Raw genomic sequence first — 7079 nt, forward strand, 5'->3', positions numbered from 1 at the left:
AAATATGTTTGCTATTTCCCTCTCTTAAACTAACACTCCCAAATGATCATTACATGATGAGAGTCACCCACTTCCTAATTATATAAAAGACTCAGCCTATTTACACATACAAAAGGGTAAGCCACATCCAAGAAGAGCTTTGCACCCTAACATGTGGGCTCGAGAGCAATCCAATCATAGGCTAAGGGCTAGGAGGACATTCCAATCTTATGTTGTGGGTCTGGGGGCAATCTAAACTTTGTGTTGTGGGTCCGGGGGCAATCCAGACTTCGTGTTGTGGGCCCGAGGACAATCCAATCTTTGTTGTCGTGGGCTCGGGGGAAATCCAATCTTTGTGGCTGTGGGCCCGATGTACATGCATTGTATATGTATTGTTGTGTGGGGTATTTTGGAGGAACTCACTAAGGTACATGCATTTCAATGTTTTCAGGTACATCAGATGATCGCGACAAGACAAAAACATGATCATACACATCCATCCTCCTGCTGATTTATATTTTTGAGAGGTTATTTGTTACTCTAATTTTATGGACTTGATTTGAAAACAGTACTTGACCATCTTATGGTTTTTGTGAAAATGCTTTATAAAAATGAAATTTTTTATTATGGTTTTTAGGATGTAAAAATACAAAAAAAACAAAGGAAAATAACCACTTTTACCATGTTTATATACCAAAACTATAAAATTGGAAAGTTTTAAGTCTGAAAAGTACTAGAAGTTTATGAAACCGAAGGACCGTTCTTGTAATTTACTCATAAACAACTTGATTGATAAAATAAGAAAAAGAGTAAGTTAAACGAATCGTTACTATGGTTTGGAGTAATTTGTGCGCTTGGTCCCTAACCTAGTTTTTTTTTTAACTCGAGAGGTCTGTAATATTTGTTTTTTACGCTCTTGATTCTTACTGTTTGTTTTTGTTACGCGTTTGATCTCTATCTTACCTAAAAGATTACTATTTAAATAAAGAAAAATAATGGGGTATGTAACGTAAGGTGAAAGAATGGGGTTAGGGTGTGTTTATTTAAATAAATTAAAATTTTAAGGGCAAAATAATATTTTTAAGTAAGAGAAATCAAACGTATAACAAAAACAAACAATAAGGACCTTATGAGGTAAAAAATAAATTAAAAACCAAACACACAAATTATCCTAAACCATAGGGACCATTCGTGTAATTTAATCTAAGAAAAAATAAAGCCCTCTATCGGCAAAAGAAAACCCTGCCGTTCTCGTCTATTCTCTCTGGCCGACTTTTTTCCCGCCGACTTCCAGCCGCACCATCACTCGTCTCCACACGTCGTCCTTTTCGGTATCTTCTCCGTCGGTTCATCATCTCTCCTCGCTGCTTCAGGTCTCTCCGTTGTCCGGTAGGCAGGTAACTATCAAAACACATCCTTTAAAGTTAGTTTCACATTTTGCCAGACACGTTCAATTTATCAATTATAAACCACAATCACATTCACATGTTTGTTCATTAATAAATGTTTCAAGTGCGTGTTTCAGCTTTATGTTTCAATTAGGACAGTACACAATTACATAAAAGTACAACATGTTATTGCGTAAATTACACTAACAATTGTAACCTAGAACGAAGCATGTTAGCTTGAATGGAAAATTCCTCTATGTTATGAAAAGCTGCGGGTGCTCTACCTGTATTTTGTACTACTGGCAATAGCCTTCGATGTTCTGATGTTACAACTGAAACCTATGAACTCTATGGAGATTGTGCCTTAAACAGTGCTTGCAGGAATATCCATGACCACATTTAGTCTACTGCTACTCAGGTGACAGGTCCCTCTAACTGGCTAGTCTTTCTATGCTAACGAATATGAGTATTAAGGCTTAACATATACAGCTCCAACCATGTAGAACTCAGTCTTTTTTCTACGTTGCTATATGTCAATTGTATTGGTTTGATTTAAAATACTGGAGCAACTGTCATTCTGTATAATCCATATCTGGTTAGTGGTTATTGTACATCTATTTCAGAATTGAAAGTTAAGCCGTTTTGTAGTTCTTATCAAGAATCTGATTACATTCTCCACTTGCTATATAATAAAACCGAGAAACAAAAGATCAAAAGATTCTTACCTTCTGTAAACTTGGTGGATTAGTTTCTTAAAAGTTAAATTTTGTTGTGGAATCCTTAGGATAGAAGATGTTGGAAAACCGTTGTTTGTCATGTTTTCAACAATACATACGAGAGCCTTCTGCTCCCTCTTTTTAGAACTTAAATATCACACAAACAATAGAATCTTATATACGAAGATTATTAGCTTTACACATGCTCTGTTTAATTTTGCAGTGACAGCTGTCACAGCAATGGCTACTTTGATTTCTCAAAATGCGGTTTCTAAAGACAGAGGCAAGAAGATCAAAAGAAAGAATCCTGATCTTGAAGAGCCTTTACCATTAGACGTGTTACAAGAAACAAAAAATCCAGAAAACATGACCACAGTGAAGCCTAAGAAGAAAAAGAAAGAACGAAAAGAGGACAAACAAGCTGAAACTGAGCAAGCAATCGAGATGAAGAAACTCGAAAACGTCTTGTTTGGGTCTTTATATCCAGTGGAATTTGGGAAGAACATTGAAGAAGAAGAAGAAGATGAAGAATCTGCTTTGTTCTTCACTGATCGTTCTGCCAACAGTGTGTTGTCTGTATACGAAGAGGATGCAAAAACAGGAGAAATAGAAATTGCTGCCACAGAGGATCACGCCCCACGAAAACCCGTTTGGGTAGACGAAGAGGAAGAAAAAACCAACATAAACATTTCAAAAGTCAACCGTTTAAGAAAGATCCGGAAAGAAGAAGACGAGAAACTAATATCGGGATCCGAGTATGTATCAAGATTGCGGGCCCACCACATGAAGCTCAACCCGAGCACAGACTGGGCCCGACCCGATTCACACAAACGGATTTACAACTCCGATGAAAGCGATCAAGAAAACGGAGATTTTGATGGTATCCTTCAAACCACGGAAGATCTCGTTGTTTCGGGCAGCTCAAAACTGCTGCCCGGGTTACTCGAGTATTCAAGATTAGTCGATGCAAACGCACAGGACCCATCCAGCGGTCCGATTAATTCGGTTCAGTTCCATAGAAACGGTCAGTTACTTCTAACCGGTGGACTAGACAAAAAGTTACGGTTTTTCCAGATCGATGGAAAACGAAACACGAAAATTCAATCCATTTTTGTTGATGATTGTCCAATCAGAAAGGCGGCTTTCACCCCAGATGGCTCGCAGGTTATCCTTTCCGGAAGGCGAAAGTTTTTTTACAGCTTTGACTTGGTCAAAGCAAAGATGGATAAAATCGGTCCGTTAGTTGGGCGTGAGGAAAAAAGCTTAGAAGCGTTCGAAATCTCCCCGGATTCGAAAACAATCGCGTTTATTGGCAACGAAGGGTATATTCTACTGGTGTCATCCAAAACAAAAGAATTAATAGGAACTCTGAAAATGAACGGAACTGCCCGGGCTTTAACTTTCGGGAATGACGGGCAGGAGTTGGTAGCCACGGGCGGGGACGGGCAGATCTACCATTTTGATACGAGAAGCATGAGTTGTTTCCATAAAGGTGTTGATGAAGGGTGCTTAACGGGTACAGCTCTTGGAATGTCACCAAACGGGAACATATTTGCAGCGGGGTCCGATAGTGGGATTGTGAATGTTTACAATAAGGAGGAGTTTTTGGGGGGAAACAGAAAACCGATGAAAAGGATCGAGAATCTGACAACAAAAGTTGATTTTATCAAGTTTAATAGTGATGCGCAGATTTTGGCGATTTGTTCGAGTATGAAGAAGAACAGTATGAAGCTGGTGCATGTGCCTTCGTTTACTGTATTTTCAAACTGGCCACCAGCAAATAAGGCGTTGCAGTTTCCTCGGTGTTTGGATTTTAGTCCGGGTGGAGGGATGATGGCGATGGGGAATGCTGCGGGTCATGTGTTGCTTTACAAGTTAAATCATTATCAACATGCATAAGCCATAAAGCAAGCAAAACCCCATCTGTCTGGTTTTTACCTTATTGAAGCATGTTTGTTTTTACTTGATAGTATTAAGTTACAGCGACATCTATCTGTTTTCAGATTATTTTTGGCTATAAACTGTTTTGGTTTCACTTTGTATTTTTTATTTTACTATTATGTACTTCTGTTTTTTTACTTGATAGCTTATTTTACTATTATTTTAGTGTTCCGTTTTCCATAAAATCTATAAACGATGCACTGTGGAAGCTAGAGGGAGAAGATAGGGGTGTGTTGGGCTTTAATACCAAAAAAGTCGGTTAAACTCATTGATACATCTCATTCCATTAAGACACATACATATACAACAATCAGTTAAATCACTAAAATGTCTTATTAATAAAACTGATATATTTACATATTTTATGTCGATATGTTTTGTTCTTTTGTACATAAAATATATTGATGATGAAGATGTCCTTCGATTTCCAGTTTTTGATCTTTTGAGTAGTTATAGTCGAGGAAGCGAATGATAGCTGCATAATGAAACCTAACTAATGTGAAACACCCTCGGACAGACAATTTGTAATTGTCATTTAAAATAATAGTTCCAAGGCATTTTGTAGAGCAATGATCATTTTTGGATAAACAAATTGCAGACAAGGTTTCAAATATGACATCTATAAGAAACAAGTGTCGAGATATATGTAGGGGTAACAAAGACAATAGTTAAAGAGTGACTATTTTAACATCAACCAGATGCCTGTTAAAATTTCCAAATCTAAACTTCATAATATGAACACATGTTAAAATTAAAAAAAAAAAAACCATGAAACTATTTTTTATAATCATTAAGAGTTTTCAAATATATAGCTTAAATATAACTTACAATAAAATAGTTAAAAGTAATATTATATAAAAAATTATAATGCTATAGTTAAAAACAAAAGCAATGTTTTTTTTGTTTTAAATAATTATTATCAAAGAAACTAACAATATTCATTAAATAAATTTTAAAAAAGTTAAATTTCTAAAACCAAATTATAATAATTAAGAGTTTCAAATACGTTATTTAAAATAACCTACAACAACAATAGTTAAAAATAACATTATATACAAACATTATATTGCTACTTTTAAAAACAAAAATAATGTTTGATATTTTAAATAATTACAAGAGTAAATTACGCGAATGGTCCCTGTGGTTTAGTGTAAATTACACACTTGGTCCCTAACTTATTTTTCTAACTCGGACTGTCCTCAACTTTTAATTATGTAACCCGCCACGTCCCTATTCTCACAGTCCGTCAATTGTTTCCGTTAGACACCCCACGTGCCTTGCACGTTAGGGGTATAAAAGTCTTTTCACATATCCAATGTTATACCGCCAAGAAAAAAAAGGACGTATCGTTGATCAACGTGATCAGACACAAGCTTCACAGACAAAACCTTTGAAAACCCTTTGAAAACCCTTGAAAACCCTTGATCGAAAGAACCCTACATTTGAAAACGACGATGGCGCCTTGGAGGATACGTGCTACCATGGACGAGATTGACGTTGCTCGTAGATATGGTAAGTGTTTACTCCCTCAATCAGTTAATAACTTAAAAAGAAAAATGTGACTAACCAATCTTTCCGTGAATATACAGCCGGACATCCGACGATATTCTCTGTCCGATTACACCATGGTGGACAGTTTACAAAGTTCCCTGGAAGAAAGTACATCAAAGGCAAGCAAAATTATGTTGATTTACTAGACATTGACACCTTTTCCATTCACGACATTGACGAGATGATGGAGGAACTTGGGCATATTGATTCAGACGAAACACTACTCTATTATCATTTCCTGAGACCATTTGGCGATTTGGATTTTGGGTTATTTGCTTTGGGTTCAGATCAGGATGTTCATCATCTGGGTACGTATGTTGCTAACCATAAGGTAATAGATGTATATATTGAGCATGGGAAAACAAATTTACATACTTATTCTATGTCCCCCAACCCTAGTAAGGTTAAAATTGTTGAAATTAAAGAGCCACCAGCTTGCTCCAAACAGTTGTTCTTGGAGTGGAATGACTCTCCAATTGAGCATGAGAGTGTTCCAGACCTAACAGAAGTTGAGAATGATAGTCATTTGGACAAAGAACCATCTTTGGTCGACCATATTGAATTTGAAATGAATGTAGAGAATGAGGATGATTATGATGGTAGTGGACACAACAATGGCAGTGGAAATGATGAGTTTGATGATGATAGTGAGAGTGAAGATAGTGATTTTTTTATTGATGAGGACAATCTCATACACGATGTTGATGTGGATATGAAAGATAGTGATTTTTTTAAAGCATGTTCAAGGAGATTATGCCAGCCAGTACAGGTTGTTAAGGGATTATGTTTTAGAGGTACAAGCACGTAACCCAGATACTACGGTTAAAATTGATGTTGAAAGTGAAGCGAATCCAACTGTTGAGACAAGAACATTCAGGCGTATCTATGTTTGCATTGGAGCTTTGAAGCGAGGTTTTGCAGCGGGAAGAAGGGACTTTCTTGGACTTGATGGAGCCTTCGTGAAAGGTCCATATCCAGGCCAAGTTTTGTCTGCTGTGGTAAGATCTTCTTATTTCTTTTTGTATTGTATGTTCTTTATTTTAATTAGTTTTAACTGACCAATGTTTTCTGGTAATTTATGTTTCTTATCAAAGGCATTGGATGGTAATAATGGGATATATCCTTTAGCCTATGCTGTGGTTGAATCAGAAACATTGAATTCTTGGACTTGGTTTTTAAGTAATTTGGGTGATGACTTAGGTTTGGGAACAAATTCCAATTTCACGTTTATGAGTGACAGGCAAAAGGTATTGGAACCTATCCAAACTAGGTTTTATAGTTTTATACTATTGATGCAGTTATACTAACATACAAACATGTTACTATTGCTAGGGTTTGTTGCCTGCGATTGCAACACTATTTCCATGTGCAGAGCATCGCTATTGTCTTCGTCACATACACGACAACATGAAAAAGAACTGGAGGGGAAAGGTGTTCAAGGATCTTCTTTGGGAATGTGCCACGACCTCTAATGTACAACACTTTCATCAAGCAATGGAAAAAC

The 7079-nt window shown here is 36.6% G+C and overlaps 1 pseudogene across 2 annotated transcripts; it reads left to right on the forward strand.

Moving 5' to 3' along the window:
• Positions 1-1196: 1196 nt before the first annotated feature.
• LOC145015733 (U3 small nucleolar RNA-associated protein 18 homolog pseudogene) lies at positions 1197-4161 on the forward strand (annotated as a pseudogene). Of its 2 annotated transcripts, none has more exons than XR_013666010.1 (2): positions 1197-1785; positions 2307-4161. The product of XR_013666010.1 is annotated as a U3 small nucleolar RNA-associated protein 18 homolog pseudogene, transcript variant X2 (transcript). The 2 variants fall into 2 exon arrangements; XR_013666009.1 differs by having other exon boundaries at positions 1197-1376.
• The last annotated feature ends 2918 nt before the right edge of the window (positions 4162-7079 follow it).

The sequence above is a fragment of the Lactuca saligna genome, chromosome 9 (assembly GCF_052625555.1).
Source record: "Lactuca saligna cultivar CGN05327 chromosome 9, ASM5262555v1, whole genome shotgun sequence".
Lineage (NCBI taxonomy): Eukaryota > Viridiplantae > Streptophyta > Magnoliopsida > Asterales > Asteraceae > Lactuca > Lactuca saligna.